At 39.6% G+C, this 22,605-nt stretch overlaps 1 long non-coding RNA gene across 1 annotated transcript; it reads right to left on the minus strand.

Annotated features, from left to right (window-relative positions):
- Positions 1 to 301: 301 nt before the first annotated feature.
- LOC144321797 (uncharacterized) lies at positions 302 to 8,840 on the minus strand. Its single transcript, XR_013387312.1, has 3 exons — positions 8,733 to 8,840; positions 3,923 to 4,006; positions 302 to 548 (listed from the first exon to the last, which is right to left on the minus strand). It is a non-coding gene; the product is annotated as an uncharacterized LOC144321797 (long non-coding RNA).
- Positions 8,841 to 22,605: the final 13,765 nt, after the last annotated feature.

A 22,605-nucleotide genomic window follows, 5' to 3' on the forward strand; every position in this document is an offset into this window, starting at 1 on the left:
AGTAGCTAGAATTAGTGGTGTGCTGGAGCCAGCTCATAGTGGCTCATATGTTAAATTTTGAAGAAATTTTGTGAGCCATTTGTGAAACACAGCTATTATTGGGCATTATATAAACTTATAGCCAAATGAATGATGTTGCCAATAAAGGTAAGGAATTTTCAAGACATCACTTTTTAATTATTTGACAACATTTTACTATTACTATTATTTCCTTACTACTTTCATCTATTGTATTGAGATTATTTATAGCTGTTGTAACAGGATGGTGACAATACCATGTAATGATATGTTATTACTTGTCTCTTACTCCTTTTGTTTAGTAATATCACATCGGCAGCTTGAAATTGGCCACAGGGAGAATATTTACACCATGGAAATTGGCAAAACCTACAGATCAAAGCTCTTTTTTTTTACTCCATTTACCATTTAGCAGCCCAGCACTAGCTAAGATAGATAAAAGTTTGTGGTGATTGGACCTCTAGAATACTGAATGCCCAACACGGTCTTCCTTCTTGCGAGCATGTACTTGGGCAGAGGAAGAACGGGGTCTAGAGAGGGATGGAGAAAACAAACATTGGGAAGTCACTCGTTATTTGTCCTTGCTGGTGGTGATCATAGCAACGGTATATAGCATTTAATGTCCATTACAGATCTGGTACTGTATTAGACATTGGATATGCCAGTTCTGTTTCATTCTCACAAAAGTAAGTATTACTTTTATACATACATACAAAGTAGGTATTACTGTCTCCATTATTACAGATAGAAACCCAAAACTCAAGGAAGTGGAATGACTTGCCCAAATCTACCTAGAGAAAAAGTGGTGGAGTTGGGCTTTGAGTCCAGGTCTGTCTGATGCCAAATTGGTGCTTTTTCTGAAATGCTAGTGGTAAGGGAAGTCACTAAAACTCTGTGGACCATCATTCACATTTGTTCTCACCACCAGAAGCTCTTTCATTCATGTGGATCAGTGATATGCCAGGTGTCTTTTGGTGAAATTAATCATTGATTTCAAATTGAAACCAAACTCGAGGTATCTATTCATTCAACCGATTTTTTGAGAGCATGTTGTGTGCCAGGTACTATCTCAGGGGTTTGAGATCCAGCAGTGGATAAGACAGATAAAAATCCCTGCTTTTGAGGAGCTTAGGGACCAGCAAGGGGTCAACTTTAGGCCTGGTGAGATACCCATAAGGCACCTTTCCACTGCATCTGTAGAACATATTCTGAGGTAATTATGCTTGGAAAACTGGGTGATAATCATGTGCTTCTCTGTGTCAGCAGACCTTGCCCAGGCCTGGCAGTCTTTACCTCTGGAGTTAGGAAAAGTCCTTCTTTTTTGCAAAGCAAGACCGGCCAAATTCGCTACTGCTTCAGAAAAGGAAAAGTAGCTCTGGACCCTGTCCACAGATTGTTTCCCCTTCCGGGGCAAGAGGACTAGGACAGAGGTATGTGCATGGTTTCCTCAAATTGTGGTTTCCTATTTGGGTTTGTGGTTCAAATCCCTATTTTTGGCAGTCACCTCTGCTATAGACCAGCCAATCCAAGGGTAGGTCCATTCCACACCCTATTGGACAGATTTTGATGTTAGAGGGGGAGGTATCTGATTTATTATTATTCCATCCCTCTTTTGGGGGAGGAGAAGCAAAGCTAGTAATTGAGGATTTTTTGTTTGTTTGTGTTTCTTCTTCAAGAGCAAGATCAGACCATTCTGAATGCTCTACTATAGCCATACTCAGGTTGCCTAAGGAGATTTACCAAAGCCTCTATTTTAGCTTGGAAATAGACGATAGAACTCTTTGGGAGGTAGAAGAGGTGTAGTCATTTTGATTTACATTGTGCTGATTTCCTTAGACCAGCTAGAGTTATTCCCTCTGTCAAGATGGTGGTAGAAACATCTTGAAAAGCCTATCTGATCATAGCCTCATTCAAATGTGGTTGGTTCAGTTATCTGAATTTTGGGCTTTCCATGGCTGCCTTCTCTCTCTCACTTGCCATTTGTAGAGAGATGAGTTTTGATTCTACTTGAAAAGCATGCTTGGAGGATGGCATTCATTCCAGTTGGATGATGACAGTGGCATGGGCACTGGGACATGGCAGGCTTGGAGTCTAAAAATGAAACAGAGGAAAGCACCCAGCAGAGCTGGTGAGGTATGAATAAGGAGAGTCCCGACCTGACAGGGGGGAGCTGCACATGCAGGTGTGGTCTGAGCCACATTAGTCTTCCAACTTGGGATCCTTTCCTCTTCCTTCCATCAGGGACATGGCTATATCCTCTTCTTCAGGGCCCTCCAAAGAGGGTCCTGGTGTGGTCATTCAGGCAAATAGTGCTGTTTCCCCAAGCTGGAATCATACACCTTTCTGTCCTCCAGAGTTCTTGACTTTTGCATTGCTTTTGACTGTATCTACCCCTCTCCTTTGATAGCCCTGCCTACAAGTAGCTCCATGTCTTCTCCATCTGAGGGGTCTTACCACTCTACAATTCTGCTGCCCTGACAAAACTCTGTTTGGAAAGATGTTTCCTACTAGTAATTTATTTTCCTAGTTTGCATGGATCAAAGACATTGAAGGGGATGATTAGAGCTTCTGAAGTGCATGAAATAATCAGATTGACCACAGCAAGTTCATTACTTAATAACTGCAAAATCTTGGGCATGTCTTTCCATGTAAGCTGCTGTTTTTTAGGCGAGCATAATAACAACATAATGATATACAGCTCAAAGAGTTGTTGAGTGGATTTTAAAGATAATGAATATAAAATGCTTAATATTAAACTCAAACTTGCTGTGGTCTCTCATTATCTCATGCATGATGGATTACAAGAGTAGTATTCTGGGACAGCCTACTCTGTGCCTGACTCTGAGCTTAGTTTTGGAGATTCAGTGCTAAGCATTCCTGTTCATAGGCTCTCTGGTCTCTTGAAGCTTCGAGTTGAGCAGGGAAGGAAGTAAAATCAGAATACAATCAGTGTGTAAGAGTGCTGTCCCCACGGACTCATTGTTCCACCGCCTACCCCCAACCCCCTCCACCGGCTGCCTGCCCCTTGTGGACAATGGAAGATTTTCCAAAGTCTCTTTTACTTACTGTGACTTACCTCCTGAGAGTTTCATGTTTTCAACTTCCTAGTGGACACATCCTTAGCTGTACCACCATCATTTTAAACTGTATGTGTCTAAAAGCAATTTATCCCCTTCCCCTCCCCATCCTGACATTTCTTCAGAATAGCACTGAAGTTCCCTTGTTTGGCTCATTACTCGTGCACTCTGGGTTATCTTCAGTGCTATTATTCTTTTTTCTTTCTCTGTGCCAGCATTCCTTCTGGAAGGCACTAACATTCCCTGGTTTAGATGGCTAGCTGGCAAACTATCTTCATCATCTTTAGTCTGTCTTCCATCTTGTCTCATTTGTCCTCTTAATAGCCAAATCTTGTAAGATTCTAAGCCATTATCCCAACCTTCCTGTATATTATTCTGACTCTAATTCATCATGCATACTCATTTCTAACAGATTAATTTCACCCAAACATGACTTTGTGGTATGACTTGATAGCTGCCATTTATTGAGCAACTATTATATGCCAGGTTCTATGCTAAGCATTATATAGTCATTGTCTTTTAAATTTTACTCAATGACTCTCTGAAGTGTATATTATTATGTCCATCTAAATAACAAATGTTATGGGAAGTGAGATGTCTAAGATCCTGTAGTTATTAAGCAACCGGATTTGAATGTAATGCTTTCTCCAATTCTGAAGACTGTATTCTTAGCCATCATACTAAATGGCCTGTAGATTTTTTTTAAATGTCTGTTATCAGCTAAAAAAATATTCAGAGGCTTCCCGTTGCCTAAATGTAATGTCTAAATATCCGGTCAGGTTCTCTTGTTGCACATTCTCTCTCACCATTTTCTGGCACGAACTTACTGCTAGGGTAGGCCAGTGTCCTGAATTCCCCTTCAATGTCTGATTCATTCCAACCTTCCCATTTTTGGTCATGCTGAGAACTATCTGAAAAGTCAAGAGATTGATAAAGGAAGCCGATTTAAGCACTGTTTAGAAAGCAAGAGAAACAACTCAACTCTACTTAAATTAGAACAATAAATAATTAAGTTTAATGAAGATGATAAATATTACCAAATGAATTTGCAGCACATGCCATTGACTTGTGGCCACATGAGGTCAGTCTGTCTTTTGATGTTTCTGAGCTAATAAGATACTAAGGATTAGAGGGGATTACACAATGTTGCTTGAGCAAATGAATAAATTTCAATATTGCTTGACTGAACAAGAAAGCAAAAACACAAGACAAGAAAGATGGAGATGTGTATGGGGAGAGGGGTTGATGTGGGCAAGTTTTCTTTATATGTTGGGGGACTTACCATTTAAGTAAGGATTAAAAAAAAGAAATACAGAATTTGTGTTATTTTAAATGTAAAGATTCAACAACTTAGAATTTCTCCCCCCCCCAAAAAAAACCCCACTGGATCCTGTGTTTATTTTGACCTGCCTATTAAAGGAATCTATCTTTTTCAATTTATTTTTTATTGGTGTTCAATTTGCCAACATATAGCATAACACCCAGTGCTAATCCCATCAAGTGCCCCCCTCAGTGCCTGTCACCCAGTCACTCTGTCCCCCCACCCACCTCCCTTTCTACCACCCCTTGTTTCTTTCCCAGAGTTAGGAGTCTCTCATGTTCTGTCTCCCTTTCTGATATTTCCCACTCATATTTTCTCCTTTCCCCTTTATTCCCTTTCACTATTTTTTATATTCCCCAAATGAATGAGACCATATAATGTTTGTCCTTCTCCGATTGACTTATTTCACTCAGCATAATACCCTCCAATTCCCTCCATGTCGAAGCAAATGGTGGGTATTTGTCATTTCTTTTTTTTAATAATAAATTTATTTTTTATTGGTGTTAAATTTGCCAACATACAGAATAACAGCCAGTGCTCATCCCGTCAAGTGCCCCCCTCAGTGCCCGTCACCCATTGACCCCCACCCCCTGCCCTCCTCCCCTTCCACCACCCCTAGTTCGTTTCCCAGAGTTAGGAGTCTTCATGTTCCATCTCCCTTTCTGATATTTCCTACCCATTTCTTCTCCCTTCCCTTCTATTCCCTTTCACTATTATTTATATTCCCCAAATGAATGGGAACATATAATGTTTGTCCTTCTCTGATTGACTTATTTCACTCAGCATAATACCCTCCAGTTCCATCCACGTTGAAGCAAATGGTGGGTATTTGTCATTTCTAATGGCTGAGGAATATTCCATTGTATACATAAACCACATCTTCTTTATCCATTCATCTTTCGATGGACACTGAGGCTCCTTCCACAGTTTGGCTATTGTGGACACTACTGCTATAAACATCGGGGTGCAGGTGTCCCGGCGTTTCATTGCATCTGTATCTTTGGGGTAAATTCCCAACAGTGCAATTGCTGGGTCGTAGGGCAGGTCTATTTTTTTGAGGAACCTCCACACAGTTTTCCAGAGTGGCTGCACCAGTTCACATTCTCACCAACAGTGTAAGAGGGTTCCCTTTTCTCCGCATCCTCTCCAACATTTGTGGTTTCCTGCCTTGTTAATTTTCCCCATTCTCACTGGTGTGAGGTGGTATCTCATTGTGGTTTTGATTTGTATTTCCCTGATGGCAAATGATGCAGAGCATTTTCTCATGTGCGTGTTGACCATGTCTATGTCTTCCTCTGTGAGATAAACCTAACCAAAGAGGTCAAGGATCTATACCCTAAAAACTATAGAACACTTCTGAAAGAAATTGAGGAAGACACAAAGAGATGGAAAAATATTCCATGCTCATGGATTGGCAGAATTAATATTGTGAAAATGTCAATGTTACCCAGGGCAATTTACACGTTTAATGCAATCCCTATCAAAATACCATGGACTTTCTTCAGAGAGTTAGAACAAATTATTTTAAGATTTGTGTGGAATCAGAAAAGACCCCGAATAGCCAGGGGAATTTTAAAAAAGAAAACCATAGCTGGGGGCATCACAATGTCAGATTTCAGGTTGTACTACAAAGCTGTGGTCATTAAGACAGTGTGGTACTGGCACAAAAACAGACACATAAATCAATGAAACAGAATAGAGAATCCAGAAGTGGACCCTCAACTTTATGGTCAACTAATATTTGATAAAGGAGGAAAGACTATCCACTGGAAGAAAGACAGTCTCTTCAATAAATGGTGCTGGGAAAATTGGACATCCACATGCAGAAGAATGAAACTAGACCACTCTCTTTCACCATACACAAAGATAAACTCAAAATGGATGAAAGATCTAAATGTGAGACAAGATTCCATCAAAATCCTAGAGGAGAACACAGGCAACACCCTTTTTGAACTCGGCCACAGTAACTTCTCGCAAGATAACATCCACGAAAGCAAAAGAAACAAAAGCAAAAATGAACTATTGGGACTTCATCAAGATAAGAAGCTTTTGCACAGCAAAGGATACAGTCAACAAAACTCAAAGACAACCTACAGAATGGGAGAAGATATTTGCAAATGACGTATCAGATAAAGGGCTAGTTTCCAAGATCTATAAAGAACTTCTTAAACTCAACACCAAAGAAACAAACAGTCCAATCATGAAATGGGCAAAAGACATGAACAGAAATCTCACAGAGGAAGACGTATTTGTCGTTTCTAATGGCTGAGTAATATTCCACTGTATACATAGACCACATCTTCTTTATCTATTCATCTTTCGATGGACACTGAGGCTCCTTCCACAGTTTGGCTATTGTGGACATTGCTGCTATAAACATCGGGGTGCAGGTGTCCTGGCATTTCATTGTGAAGCAGTCATCAAAAACCTCCCAAGACACAAAAGTCCAGGGCCAGATGGCTTCCCTGGGGAATTCTATCAAACGTTTAAAGAAGAAACCATACCTATTCTACTAAAGCTGTTCGGAAAGATAGAAAGAGTTGGAATACTTCCAAATTCATTCTTTGAGGCCAGCATCACCTTAATTCCAAAACCAGACAAAGATCCCATCACAAAGGAGAATTATGGACCAATATCCCTGATAAACATGGATGCAAAAATTCTCAATAAGATACTAGCCAATAGGATACAACAATACGTTAAGAAGATTATTCACCATGACCAAGTAGGATTTATCCCCAGGATACACTCGTAAAACAATCAATGTGATTCATCATATCAGCAAGAGAAAAACCAAGAACCATATGATCCTCTCATTAGATGCAGATAAACCATTTGACAAAATACAGCATCCATTCCTGATCAAAACTCTTCAGAGTGTAGGGATAGAGGGAACATTCCTCAACATCTTAAAAGCCATCTACAAAAAGCCCACAGCAAATATCATTCTCAATGGGGAAGCACTGGGAGCCTTTCCCCTAAGATCAGGAACAAGACAGGGATGTCCACTCTCACCACTGCTATTCAACATAGTACTGGAAGTCCTAGCCTCAGCAATCAGACAACAAAAAAGACATTAAAGGCATTCAAATTGGCAAAGAAGAAGTCAAGCTCTCTCTCTTCGCCGATGACATGATACTCTACATAGAAAACCCAAAAGACTCCACCCCAAGATTGCTTGATTGACTTATTTCACTCAGCATAATACCCTCCAGTTCCATCCACGTCAAAGCAAATGGTGGGTATTTGTTGTATCTAATGGCTGAGTAATATTCCATTGTATATGTAGACCATGTCTTCTTTATCCATTCATCTTTCAATGGACACCAATTGAAAATATATTGCAATATATTTGTGCTATTTGTAGGATGAAATAGACTTTGTAGAAAGTCTGTGTTCTTTGTAGAAAGTTACTGGGTATGCCCCAAGATAAAGTAAGGTCTTTACCCACTCACTCCCTGATTACCCCTAAGAAAAGGTGGTTTCTTCATCCTCAACTCCTATCCCTGTAGAGTGTTGCAGAGTATATCACCAGTATAATGGTGGAATGTTACAGATTATATCACTGATATAATGGTGGAGGAAGACAATTAGTCTGAAATGATCTCAAATAATGCAGCGTTTAGATGCTCCCCGAGCTCATCTGATGTAGTTAGAAACTAACCGAAATTTTAAAAGTGTTCTTGGGCTCTGTTTTTTAAATGTAAGTGATGGGTCAAAGTACAAATGAGCTTTTAACAAATGGCTTCATAAGCAATAGAACTAAGTGCTTATGCTTTGAATATGACAAATACATACCAGAAGAACAATGAAAACAAAATCTTTGAATGTTTGGAAAACGGGTACTATTGCTAAGGTTACATTTGCTGTGTGACTATGATTTGTGAATTAACTCATAGCCCTTAAGCAGAAGTGTAGATGATATGCTCTGGAAAACTGAATTAGGTAACTCAAAAAATGCCTCTAGTGATGACAAAGACACTGATGTTGAAGACGCATGTCGGAGAAAGCAGTTTTTCCACATAAATATGATTTTATATATGAAATTATTTTAGATGTGTTGGTATAACTTGTCATATTAAATATTGTAAACAGAACTATTAATCTTTCTTATACACCCGTAAAAGGCTCTATATTCAGCTTGGCCAAAAATATTTTTTATTGGTATTTTGTTAGGAAAAATGGGGCCTCCCTCTACATGTATGGTTACCTTATATTTGGACTTACACGGCATTCACCAAATTCTCTAAAAAGAGCAGTTTGGTTGTTAGCACAAGTGAAAAGTTGTATAATGGGCACCTTCTTTCCATACTTACAGCACCAGTCTGTGATGTATAACTGTAATCGGAATTAAGGTAAAAAAAAGTCTAAAAGGTGAGTCCTTGCGAAGCTGGGGTCTTGATGTGACTTTCTGAGAAAAGGGAAACCATAGGAGAGAGTCAGGTGAGGAGATCACAAAGGTATCCTACTAATTAAAGTTCTAGAACATTCTTTTCCTCCCAGGCCTCCAATATCCAAGAAACCCTCCTTCTTATGCCATTCATCTAGGAATCAAGCTCCTTAGTCCTGCCTCTCTCTATTCCAGCCTTTCTCAACTGGGGGACTTATCTGAGTTACAGAACACAGAAAATTGAGTAACATTTTCTAATTTCTTCCAAGGGTGTTTCTGCTTCATTACTAGCACCAACTGGATGCAGAGGAGAGAAGTTAATGGATTATGTATAGTGGATATTTTAGGACCTCTCTATTGTATCTCTTGGGATTTTCTTCTTTCCCAGGATTCCTATATATGAAGACTTCATACCCTCATTAGACGAGAGATACTACTTTGCAGCCTTTATTGTGGTCTATGGCTGTTGGAGATATTTTACATATATCTCATTTAATCTTTCCAATGAGACAATGACCTGTGTGCTGTAAATTGCATTTTGTGATGAAGGAGACTGGGGCTCAAAAACCTACTTTGGCGTTGGTTAATGGTTAGTTATAGAGCCAGAATTTGATCCCAGGTCATCTGGACTCCAAAAAGAGTTTTTAACTATGGCTCTATATTGCCTGTAACTTGGTATACATGAGATTTCTTCCCTTTTGATGATGAAGAGTTTAATAAGACTAAGGCTTATAGGAATCATAAGCAAACTCTCAGCCTATTGCTTGGTCTTCATTGCCTGTCTCATATCTTTTACCCGAGTCCCTTCTTACCTGAATTTATCTACATGTTTCCTGAAAATTTGACTTAAATGAATACTTACGGGTACCTGCTGTGAGCTGGGTGCTGTGCTGGATAGTAGTGGAAAAGCATTAAAAAACAGTTCTGGAATTCTCCCCTAGAGAAGGTACTCTCTTTAACAAGTATCACCTGGGGTTGAGAGTGAGCCCTCCCCAAAAGGTCTGGTTAGAGATAAGGATAAAAGGTATGAAAAGATTATGTATAAGAAATCAGCAGGAATTTGGGCATAGAAGGATAAGAAGAGAAAAGAAGGATAAGGGCTGATGTTGGGAAAGAAGCAGCAGCTAAGGATTTTTTTTTGAAAACCAGGGTTGCCCATTATAGAATTCTAACATGATTAGGCTACTGTAATGTAACACCATCTTTACTCCTATAATCTCCATAAATCGCTCATAAAATGAGCACTGCATGAGGAAGAGAGAAAGCACATATTAGATGACAGGACAAACTATGAAGTGAACTCAGTTGGTAGAAGCTGGGACTCAGAGGTTTCAATTTCCTGGTGTCCTTGGAATTGTCCCCATGTTTTCCTCAGGATGAGTGATGGGGGTTCAAGACGACTTCATCTAGGTCTTAAGAGGTATACAGTACCTGTAGCTCTGAGGCTGGTCTTTGGGTTACTCAGAGAACAACAAGGTATAAAGATTTTGTTCTCAAGAAACTTATGGTCTAGAGGGAAAGGCAATTACATAAAGAGATCATTTCAAAGTCATGTCCCAAAGCTGAGGGGAAAAGGGAAAAGTACTGGGTCCTAACAGTGCAAAGGAAGGACACAAAGACTGGTTGTGCTAGGGCCAAGAAAGTCTCCTTGAAGGAGATAACAAGAATTTTAGAGGAGGATTAGAAATTATCCAGGTAAAGAAGAGCTCTTTCAAGATTCTAGGTAGACAAGTTAGTCTGAGCATACCATTCACCACCACCACCACCACCACTAGTACTGCTACTATTAGTACCGAAACTACTATTTAACATTTACTGAGTGTATACTGCATGCACCAGGCCCTGTTCAAAGCAATTCATACCTCATTTGTACCTCTCAACCCTAAGAGATATGTACTATCATTGTCATTATTTTATATATGAGGGAGTTAATCAGGTGATTTGCCCAGGGTCACACAACCAAGTCAGTGACAGTGAATTGAACCCACATAGTCAGACACAAGAGCCTGACAAACTTAATCACTACACAAAAGTGACTGTCCATACTGGAAAATTTAGGGAGTTTGGTATCACTGAGAGTAGGGACAAATGCTGGAAGTGGTCAGAGATGAAGCCAGAGTTGGTGATTAAAGGCCAAGTCATGATGTCCGATTGGTCTTTTCTCCTGGGGGAAGGGATTCCTGAAAGTTTTCTTCCCGTCTCTATCAAGAAATCTCTTTCCGGTTGAGATGGACCAATATTTGTGGATTGGATGGGTGTTGTTTTGGTCTTCTATTGTTACAGAGATGCTGTGTAACCACCAACCATTGAATACTTCAGGAGTCAATGGGATTCAGATGATCTGGGTTAGACTTGATCTTGTCTGGGCTTGAACACGCATTTGTGGTCAGCTGTGAGTCAGGTAGTAGCTCTGCAGATCTTGGATAAAGTTGCTCACATGTCTGGGGAGTAAGCCGACTGTTAGTTGATCAAGGCTGGGTGCCTCTGCTCTGCTCCACTCCACACGACTCATCCTCCAGCAGGCTAGCTCAGGCCAGGTTATATGGCAACAGCAGATGTACAAGAACCAAGTTGAAATGCTCAAGCATTTTTTCAAGCCCCTAATGGCATCCTGTTTGCTAACATCTCCTTAGCTAAAACATGCAACTAGGCCAGTGCAGATTGAAGGGGTGGGGAAATAAACCAAGCAGCACATGACAAAGACATGATATATGAATGCATGAGGAACTGGATCATGAATCCAGCTGACCTACCATATATATTCCCCTGCTGTCATCCTTCTACTACAAGTTATCCATGTGATCACTTGAAGGAGCTGCTTGAGGATTGTGCTTATTAAAGCAAAGAAAGAAAAAAGAGTGAAGAAAAAACAAGACAGCATTCATTTTAGAAGGAGGGAAGGATGTATTTTGGAAAGAAGTTATGATTCTACACGGAGGTTTTTTTTTTTTTTTTAAATAAACCTCTTATTTTAGGAATTTTAGAATGGCTTTAGATTTATAGGAAAATTACAAAGCTGGTACAGAGAGTTCCCATATACCTGTAGCCAATTTCCCCCTATTATTAACATCTCACATTAGTATGGCACGTTTATCATAATTAATGAATCAATATTGTTACAATATTATGAACTGTAGTCTATATTCTATTTGGATTTCCTCATTTGTTTTTTTAATCTAACATTCTGTTTCTGTTCCAGGGTCCTATCCAGGGTGTCCCATTACATTTAGTAGTCCTGTCTTCTTAAGCTCCTCTTGGTTATAGCAGTTTTTGGGGCTTTCTTGTTTTGATGACCTTGACAGTTTTGGGGTGGATTGCTCAGATAGTCTGTGGACTACTGCCCAATGAGAGTTTTGCTGACATTTTCCTCATGATTAGACTAGAGTTGTGAGTTTTGGAGAGGGAAACCATAGAGGGAAGTATCATTTTCACATATAGTTTATGTATCAAGGGTACATAAATACATAAATACATCCTTCCCTCCTTCTAAAATGAATGCTGTCTATGTATCAAGGGTACATAAACTATAGGTGGAAGAACCAAGAGTATCTCAGCCATTTTAAATACCACTCGTGACCAGGTATGTGAGATCTTAAGTCAATGAGTTAACTATTGTATTCATGATAAATAAGTTTAATTTGTCAAAACGAGTATAAGGTGAGTAAATACAATTTCCCAAAGTGAACAAAAGGTTTTAGTGTCAAGGTGTCTATTGAACCACTCTACAGTGGAGAGAGTAGCTCATATGAAGCTTTATTGTAAATAAAGACTATGTATAGGATCAGGCCTTTAATTTTCAGTAAGATCTTTCTTTCTTCTTCTTGAGTAACACTCCTTTCCATTCCAAGTTGTTTCTAATCATTGGAAACATGATATTGTCTAGCCAGCATGTTTCATACCCCAAAGCACTCCTGGAAGAATTTCTTTTTATTCTTTCAGGGTTTTTCATTTCCTGCCATAAAAGCGTGGGGTCTCTAGTTTCGATGACAATACCAACCAAAGCTGAAACAACATATTGGAACACATAATTCTCTATTTCTATAGTCTCGGGGCACAGGCCTAGAAGATGCAGGCAGGGTGAGCATTCACTGATTCAGCAAATACTTATTGAACGGCAGTTATGTGACTTGGCTCTGGCCCAGGGGACAATGAGACAGTCGCCACCCTAAAAAATTCACTCATGCTACAGAAGCAATGACAAAGCAGTGTGAAGAGTGTGAGAGGGAGGAAGCCCTTGTGTGGGGGCTACACAGCAGAGATGCTGCCCTCTGGAGAGGAGGCTGTGGGCACCTAACAGGGAAGCTTTCTCAGTGCCCCTAACTCTAGGGTACCTGAAGGATGAGTAGGATTAGGAGACAGAGGCGTTGCTGCATTGCTGCAGGTGTGTGAGTGTACGTACTTGTGCTTGTGCTTGTGCGTGTGTGTGTGCGTGTGTGTCTGTGAATAAAGACCATTTTAGGAATGCCTGAGTAGATTGGCGATTGAGCTCCTGCCTTTGGCTCTGGGCATGATCCTAGTCTTGGGATCGAGTCCCACATTGGGCTCCCTGCAGGGAGCCTGCTTCTCCTTCAACCTATGTCTCTGCCTCTCTCTCTCTCTCTGTCTCTTGGGAATAAATAAATAAAATCTTAAAAAATATATATTTTAGGTGGAGGGAAAAGCATATTCATAAAACCCAGAAATAAGCACAGTTGTGGCACCTCCATAGAAAGGCAAAAATATCTCTGTGTTTAATTTAACCTGAAGATCCTGAGGCTCAGGAGGTGTTCCTGGGTGCAATAATGTCGAGCTGGTAGCAAATGGTGGGTAGGAATACAGGGAGCCAAGTGAGGTGGCAGGATGGCAGGGCTCTCTGAGCAGGGGCCACAGCTTCGACAAAGGCACAGAGAAATGAAATGCCTGCTGCCTTCAGCAAACCTCAGCCAGACCAGAAAACAGATTGGGAGTGAGAGGAGTGTCCCAAGAGAGGGGAGACTGGGGAAATGACAAGAATCCCATGGCTGTCACTCACTAGCCTTGAGGTCTTGAATGGCATCATCGAGCCTCAGGTTTTTCATCTTGAAGTGGAGATAACAATAACCACGACAACACAAATAGACCCGCTGCCCAACATGGTTGGGACGATGAAATGGGTTGAGCCTGCAGACCACCTAGCACAGGTTCCCCCCTAGAGCTGAGAAAGGGGTAGATTGGATTGTCATTTACTATCTTTGAATTGCTAACGCACTGGTTAGTGACCATTGTTGGCAGCTGGAGGTTTCTGAAATTCTCCATATTTCCCTGGGGTGCTTCTTGGAGAGAGCCTGGCTGTGCACAGTGCCTGGCACATTGTTGGCAGTCAAGGGGCATAGAGGTAAAAAGAGATTATTCTTTGGGTTTCAACCACAGAAATAAACCACAGCCTTACCCAGGCTCAAAGTTAAATACACAGGAAGGCTCCATTGGGCTTTGGTTCTTACTGGAAAGTTTCCCACTCTTGACGGAAAGATTTTGGGCAGAGGTGACTCCTTGAATGTCACTCTGGGTTCCTGTACACATTTTAATCCCCTCGCCATGACTTTTTACCCCCTGAAATAAGAATGTGCAGGTTAAGGGTGATGGAGGTAGGAAGCAGTGTTATGCACTACTCTCATTTGGCAAAGTACTGCTCTGCCAGAGTCTACTTGTGGTTTTCCTCTTTTCATTTGAGTGGCTGATTCTGGGTGTGTAGCACGTTTAATGAAACAGAAAACTTTGTGCCTTTAATCTTTACAGGAGCGAAGGGAACTTACCTCCCATGGACTGAATGTTTTCGTCCCTCCAAAATTCACGTTGAAATCTTAAATCCTAACTCCCCAGTGTAATGATATTGGGAGGAGGGGGCTTTGGGAGGTGATTGGGTCCTGTGAGTGGAGCCTTGGGAATGGGATCAGCGCCCTTGTAGAGGGAATCCCAGAGAGTGCTGGTCCTCTTTCTCTCATAGGAAGATACGGTTAAGTCTGCAACACAGAGGAGGATCCTCATCAGAACTGGATCATGCTCCATAACCACCCTTTAACCCCTAGCTATATCATGACAATCTTTTCTGCTATTAAATATTTTTGTTGTAACAGCTGCACTATACTCTGAAGACTGGAGGGTGGGGCTGATAGCTCCAAGCTCTTAATCAAGTCTTTTTAGTGATCAGCTCCCATCCGAGGCTTCTATCACCATTATTACTCAGGAAATATCAAGGGTTTTAAGGAGCTCTGTGCCAAGAGTTGGGGCCAAAGACCAAATATTTTTTTTATTATACCACAAAAGAGCATTATCTTCATTTTTCAGAGTAAGAAACTGAGGCAAAGAGGGAATATGGTACAAGTCATACTTTTGGCAAGAGGCAGCCTTGGAGATGACTCAATCTGTCTGCAAAGTCCATTTCTGAGTAAAAGGCTACATGGCTTTATTATTATTTATTAGCTTTTCATATATTAAATACAATAGCTTATGTCGCTGGTAGATGCTGCAAATAAATTTTCTTTTTGGTATATTATTTGTATCTTATTTTTTTGAGCATAGAAATTTAAATTTTTGAATTATTATTTTATTATTTCAAAAGCTAATCTATAAACATAAAAAAGCACAATGGCAAGTTATTCAAGTTCTCACTCCTGGTCCCCAGACTTCAATTTTCCATTCCTGAAGTTCAAAAAAAAAATTTTTTTATAGCAGATCCATTTATCTTTTCTTCTGTGGCTACTACTTTAAAATATCATATTCAGAAAATATATCACTACTCTTAGATGTTATGAATATTCATTTATATTTTTCTTACTGCTTTTACAGTTTCCTAAGACCTAAATGTTCGATCTTATGAAATTTATTTTTACTTACTCTGTGAAATAAGGCCCTATTTTTTTTCTGAGTAGTTAAATAACATTTGAATTTTAAATTTGGAGGGAAGACAGAGCATATTTCATGTCCAGTTGTGCAATCCAAGAGAATTAATGAAGCAGCAACAAAAAAGAGCAGATGCCTCATCTGGAGGGAATGAAAAAGAACCGCTTCTGCAAGAGAAAGTGAATACACTCATGATCTCACCAGCGGAATCCACAACTTTTAGCAGGACTAGTTTGAACAAACTTGTATGATGAAAGAGGAATCCACAGGGCCACTCCCAGTAAACTCGCCCGCCCACTTGGACATCTGCCACCATGTTCTACTGCAACATCCAGGGAAGAATGAAAGAAGGGATTCTCCTATGCATACCAGATTTGGGGATTTTCTCAATTTTCCTGGGTGGAGATCCATCCCCTCTCAGGATTAATATCATTGCATCCTTTGGCAAAGAGCTAATCCTGAGAGCCATGAGAGGAGACCTTGGCTTTGTGACTTTACGTGGCTCCGCCCATGCCAAATGAAAACTAGGACTTGGGGAGCAATATACTGGAAGAAAGTGATGAGTTAGATGGAGACTGTTCTGGAGAGGCCCAAACTTGTTCTAGTTTCCATTTTTTTTTAACTGATTCCTTGGGTGAATTTGAACACACTAAAAAATCTATAGGATCTCTAAGACCTTCCTGACTTGAAGTTTATGATACTTCTGGGCACTCCCCATTGTCATTCCCATGGGCTTCAGACATTCATACATTTATTCATTCACTCAGCAAATACTTATTAAGCAGCTACTTTGTAGGTAGAAATTTACTGTTACAAGTAGCTCAAATGGTATTGAGAGCTTTTCAAGAAACTAAGACCCCCCCCAATAAAAGGGACTTAAATAATAAGACAAAAAATAACCTTACATAACAAGATATACCAAGATAAGAAGATACCAAGATAGGTTAATTTTGATGTTGAATTTTGATGTTCAGCATGTTTGTTTGGTTTCCTCATTTTCTCAGCATGGCTGCAATAACTCCAGCCATTGCATCCGCATGCATCTAGGGGAAAATAGAGTGGGGATTGAAATGCCTTCGCTCTCCTTTTAAAATCCAAGAAATTATTTCTAAGAACTTTCTCATCCATCTCAGTGTGTTTCTGTCCATACCATTAGCTTAGAATTAAAATATGTGTCCCCTCTCAAGCCAATCACCGAAAGAGAATGGAATCACCATTCTTGGCTCAGACTAATATCAAGCTTCTACCCTACTGGGATAGGGTTGGGTTAGGACCTAGAAAAATAGAGCTAACTGGAAGACTCTGGCTAACTGAGAAAATCTAGAGTTCTGGTGGCAAGGAAGGATGCTGTTGGATGGTCTTACCATTCTTTCTTTCTTTCTTTTTTTTTTTTTTTTGCAAATCTTAGAGGGAAAAGTGTTATTTCATATTTTTTGTTTGTTTGCTTCTCAATTCAGCTAGGCATTTTCTTCCATATTTATTGGATCATTTTTATTTCTTCTTTTATGGATTGCTTGTTCATATCCATGGCATATTTTTTTCTATTTACATATTCCTTTTTCTTATTGATCTGTAAGAGTTCTTTGCTTATCATTTTTCTAGTGGGGCTATTTCCTTCCTATTACTGTACTCTGAATCAGATAATCCTGAGTTCTTTCTCTTCCTCAGTCCAGTATACTATCCAATTTTACCTTTTTGGAGATGTCTCAAAATTCTTTCTTTTGTAGCACACGTAATAGTCCTGGTCTAGGATAGAATAGCTTCCCACCCACATCAACTTAGTCTCCAATCTTCTGGATTTTTCCTTTAAAATAAATGTCACATCCTCCTTTCCTCTTCCCATCACAAATGCTCCAACCACTTCTCTCTTTGGACTGTTGTCATGGCCTCATAATTGCCTTCCTCTCCCCTAGTGCCTTCCTTTTTACCCATCCTGCAGTAATCAGTGATAAAACACTGATGTGTGTGGATGACATAGCTTGATATCCATTGTTGTTCAGGCTGCCTTTTTGCTTGTTGAGTGAAGTCTAGACTTTGTAGCCTTGCATGCGGGACCTGCTCCACTCAGTTTCATTCTTGCCTTATGGTCTTATTAGATCAGTCCACCATGCCTACTCTTGCTTTCTGTTAACATGGTTTCCCTTTCTCTTGCATGCTTTTGACGAAATTGCACTCATCTTTCAACACCCACCTCAAAAGCTACCACCTTGGCAAAGCCTTCCCAGCTTCTTCAAGTCAGAACGACCTTCTTGGGATGCATGGGTGGCTCAGCAGTTGAGTGTCTGCCTTTGACTCAGGGTGTGATCCTGGAATCCCAGATTGAGCCCCGCATCGGGCTCCCTGCATGGAGCCTGCTTCTCTCTCTGCCTATGTCTCTGCCTCTCTCTCTGGGTCTCTCATGAATAAATAAATAAAATCTTAAAAACAAAACAAAACAAAACAAAGAACGACCTTCTCTTTCTTTCCTCTTTCATAAGCATTTTTGTTGTCTGTGCTTGAGTATTTAGGACATCTTGCTTGTATCACTGTTCCATACACATGGAGCTCTCCACCAGTCCTGAGGGCAGGACTCCTGTCTGCTCCAAGCTGCTCTAAGGTGTCCTCATGACCGACTGGGGTTTATGTAGAGTGATGTTCAATGTGTATTTGTTGAATCTGTTAATGTTCAGTAAATGCTCGACATTAACAATTCTTCTTGGTGTACAATTAACCCTAGGGTCAACTTAAATTTAATTGCCATTTAGCACTTGCAAGAGCAAGGCTGATTGCAACTATAAGCACAGATGCTTTTGGGATAGGCAGTATTTTCCACAGTTTGTAGTAGTATGGATTTTCCATACTAAAATTTTTTATTTAGTTTAAAATAAAATTTAAAATTCTGTATTTAAATTCATTTTGCTGAATTATAGTATAACACCCAGTGCTCATCCCATCAAGTGCCCTCCTTAGTGTCCATCACCCAGTCACCCCATTGTCCTTCTCTGACTGACTTATTTCACTCAACACAATACCCTCCAGTTCCATCCATGTCAAAGCAAATGGTAGGTATTCGTCGTTTCTGATTCCAGCCCCTTTTTTGATTTACTAGTTTATGACTCCATAATGGTGCCTCAATGAATTGATCTTTTTAGGGTAAGGCTATTATAAGTGAATTCAGCCTTAAAATTATGACTATAAACAAATCTTTAAAAGTTACACTAAATTATGGGGAAAGAGGCTAACCACAAAAATGTACTTTTCTTGTTCTTTTAAAGAAAATTTAGGGGATCCCTGGGTGGCTCAGCGGTTTAGTGCCTGCCTTCGGCTCAGGGCATGATCCTGGAGACCCGGGATCAAGTCCCACATTGGGCTTCATGCATGGAGCCTGCTTCTCCCTCTGCCTGTGTCTCTGCTTCCCTCTCTCTCCCTCTGTGTCTCTCATGAATAAGTAAATAAAATCTTTTTTAAAAAAGAAAAGTTAAAAAATGTATGATAACCAATAGTTACTGACAATCTTATTTGTCATGCATTATTCTGAGCACACTACATGTATTAATTAATTGTTATTTAATCTTTAATAATCTTAAATTATTTAATTTAATTTGATCTATTGATCATTTTCATCTTAGATGGGGGAAACTGAAGCAAGAGAGCTTAAGTAATTTGCTTTAATTTACACAACTAGTAAGTGGAGAAACCAGGACTTAAATTCAGGCAGTTAGATTTCTGACATTGCATTCTGTGGTGAGCTCTAAGCTATATCTTTGCTGACTACCAAAGAGATAAGGAGACAGTTGGAGACCATTCAATATAGATTACTTTTTCAATAATCTTAAATTGTAAGGGACAGGAGGACAAAAGGAAGAGTTAGGTGGTGAAAACTTTGGACTCCATCTACAGTTATGGGAATTAAAAATCATATTCATCTACCATCTTATACCATACTTGGTTTCCTTGTTAGAACACCTGCTGATTTGGGAACCCCAGGAAAAGATGCAGAAAGATGATAAGGTATAAATTAGAAGGGCCATTTAGAATCTGTGGTTTTGTGCTGCTGCTATGAATATTCTGTTTCATAAAGATAAGCTTTTTGTGAATTTTATCATCTATAGTATTTTTGGCATTTAATAAGAATGTGCATTTGAATCTCTCTGCTATGACATGGCAGTGTATAAGAATTTATCCTAGTGAAATAAACAGATCCTTTGATTAATTTTTCCTCTTGTGTGTAGAAGTTGTATTATGAAATGTGTGGAGAAATTGTTCTCAAAGTATGGTCTAGGGATCCCTGGGGATCCCTAAGACACTATCAGCAAGTCCACAAGGCCAAGACTATTTCCATAAGGACATTAAGATGTCATTTTCCTTTGTCACTCTCATTTTCTAACGAGTGCACTGTGGAGTTTTCCAGAGGTAACAGGTTGAAGGCCAGAAACAGACTGTAAAATCCAGCTGACTTCCATTACATAGAATATTTAAGAGATTTGCAAAATGTAAAACAGTGCTACTCTTCTCATTAAATTATTTTTGCTTTGGAAAATAGCTATTTTTCATAAAAATGCATTATTTATGTTGACCCATTAACATGAAATGGGTTTATTACTGTTATTTTAATAAATAATAAATAAATATTCTTAAATGATAAGTTTTCATTTTTAATACAGTCCATATCAATAGGTATAGCCCACATAAACAAAATCTCTTTAATATCCTTGATAATTTTTAAGAATGAAGAGAGGTTCTGAGAGCAAAGAGTGTGAGGACTTCTGGTAGAGAGACCAGAACAAGCCCAAATCACGAGTTGTATCTAGGTTAGCTTCTAAGATCCTTTTTTTTTTCCATTAAATTTGCCAACATATAGTATAACACCCAGTGTTCATTCCATCAAATGCTCTCCTCAGTGCCCATCACCCAGTTACCCCAACTCCCCCCCACCTCCCCTTCTGCAACCCTTTGTTTGTTTCCCAGTTAGGAGTCTCTCATGGTTTGTTTTCCTCTTTAATTTTTCCCCACTCAGTTTCCCTTCTTTCCCTTATAGTCCCTTTCACTATTTCTTATATTCCACATATGAGTGAAACCATATATAATTGTCTCATATAAACCATATAATAATAATTGTCTCTCTCTGATTGACTTATTTCACTCAGCATAATACCCTCCAGTTCCATCCATGTCAAAGCAAATGGTAAGTATTCATCCTTTTTAATGGCTGAGTATATATATATATATATATATATATATATATATATATATATATATATATATATCTTCTTTATCCATTCAGCTTTTAAGATCTTAATTTCAACCCTGTATTTGCTAAAGTATTTGTAGCTTGAAATGTATTCATGCATCCAAAGGATATTTATTGGAGAGTTGTTGTGTGCCAGGTACTGGATGAAACACTGAGGATATGATGAGAAGCAAGATAGTCTGCCCTCCCAGAGCCTAACCTTGGCATTTATTCCTGCAGATTTCCTGGTAGCAGCTATACTCAGAGTCTACTTTAGTCTTTGCATGGCCCCCAAGGAGCTTATAACACAGGGAGGCAAGATACCCCTGTGGAATCTTTAAGCAAATCAAAGGGAATGGAATTAAGATGTCACCATTAGCAGGTATTATGAAGCAGGAGCTCAGAGAAGGGATCAATTGTGTGGGATGGTAGGATAAGGGATTCTGGGATTGGACTTCAACCCAGAAGTACAGGTAGACTTAAGGCAGCCAAATTGAGTGGAAGGAGGCAGGCTGGATGGGGGAAGAGATGAACAGGCTTATGGAGTTAGATCATTGTTCACTATGTAGGATGTAGGGAAAGGCTAGGGCCTGCCTCTAAGGAGAAAGATGTTTATGGTGGGGAACTCCTGGTCCAAGATTGGGTTTTATTCTCTATTGATGGAAAACTCCTATGTCTTCTAAACCATTGGTTAGTGAATGTCTCTCTTGGGTGTGATTAAAAGTCCACGCCATCATTCTGTGTTTCCCAAACTTGCCAGATCCTAAACTTTCCCAAGTTATAAGAATTATCTGGAAATACTTGTTAAGGGCACAGATTCTGGGGCTCCATCCAAGATAAACTGACCTGGGGAGGGGCTTGGAGTTCTGTACCTTTAAGTCATGTCAGGTGATGTTCTTTTCTTTTTTTATTATAGGTAAATTTGGGAAATATAACTCAACGCATTACTGATGTTTCCAATCCTGAAGCTGCATAATAGGAAACTCAAACAAACAAGCAAACAACAAAAACAAGAATCCACTGCTCAGGCTTATTCACAGTAACCTAATTTAATTAAAATGATAAAAATGTAGATAACTAACAATAACCACAATGAAATTATGAGTGATTTTGGTCCATAATTATTTCTTCAATTGAGCCATATTCCCTATAGCCCCAGAATCAGCTAGAAGACTCACATCTGGCACCACTAACAAGTTTTTTTCCTGTTCTAAGATGCCAAGACTATGGCATTGTAAACTGAGGGTGTGATTGCTGGTGGTGCTTTAGGAGGGGAGTGACATAGTTTCCTTTGGAGAAAAAAAAAAACATTTATGGTTACTCTGGGCTATTACTATCTGTTCAGGTCACAGCAAATGTTAAAAGCAGCCCACTGGAATCATTTGGGAAATAATCCTCCTGGTTCCACTTAGCTGGAACCTATGGGAGGAAACAGAGAAATAAAAATCACACAAGAATTTTCATTGTTACTGAGAACTTTCTGAGTAAAGACAAAGCATGTGTTGTTTCATCCCACAGGAAAATCAATTCTATTTTTACTGGGGAACGTGTTTGTGTTTTTCCACTTATGAAATCATGGACTCCAGGTTTTAGGAAGTTGCAAAGCCAGAAGACATTTCAGAGGCCACTTGGCTCTACTGCTTACACCCTTTCTCTATTCTTCCTCGTGTAAGCTGAAATGAGTACCAGGAGCTATGAACTTTGAGTTACCTCTGACATTGGCTTGCTGTGT

This window comes from Canis aureus, chromosome 10 (genome assembly GCF_053574225.1).
Source record: "Canis aureus isolate CA01 chromosome 10, VMU_Caureus_v.1.0, whole genome shotgun sequence".
NCBI lineage: Eukaryota > Metazoa > Chordata > Mammalia > Carnivora > Canidae > Canis > Canis aureus.